Source organism: Gekko japonicus, unplaced genomic scaffold (genome assembly GCF_001447785.1).
Source record: "Gekko japonicus isolate JY-2015 unplaced genomic scaffold, Gekko_japonicus_V1.1 scaffold1728, whole genome shotgun sequence".
NCBI classification, from domain to species: Eukaryota; Metazoa; Chordata; class Lepidosauria; order Squamata; family Gekkonidae; genus Gekko; species Gekko japonicus.
The window spans coordinates 112,279-112,494 of NW_015176504.1; positions in this window are offsets into that span (position 1 = coordinate 112,279).

A 216-nucleotide genomic window follows, 5' to 3' on the forward strand; every position below is an offset into this window, starting at 1 on the left:
TGTTTAAAAACGTTTCTTGGAAGAAAATAATATTAACGCCTAGCTGTTTCATATCGTTAGCGATCCGTCTTGCTTTGACCCTATTATTCATCCCCCTACAGTTTAGGGTTAAAGCTCTAATATCTCCCATAGTAAGATGGACGGTTCCGCTTTGCATACTAATGAATGCTTAGATTTCTCCTTAAGCTCCTTCGGAGGAAGGGGGTTATGTACCCT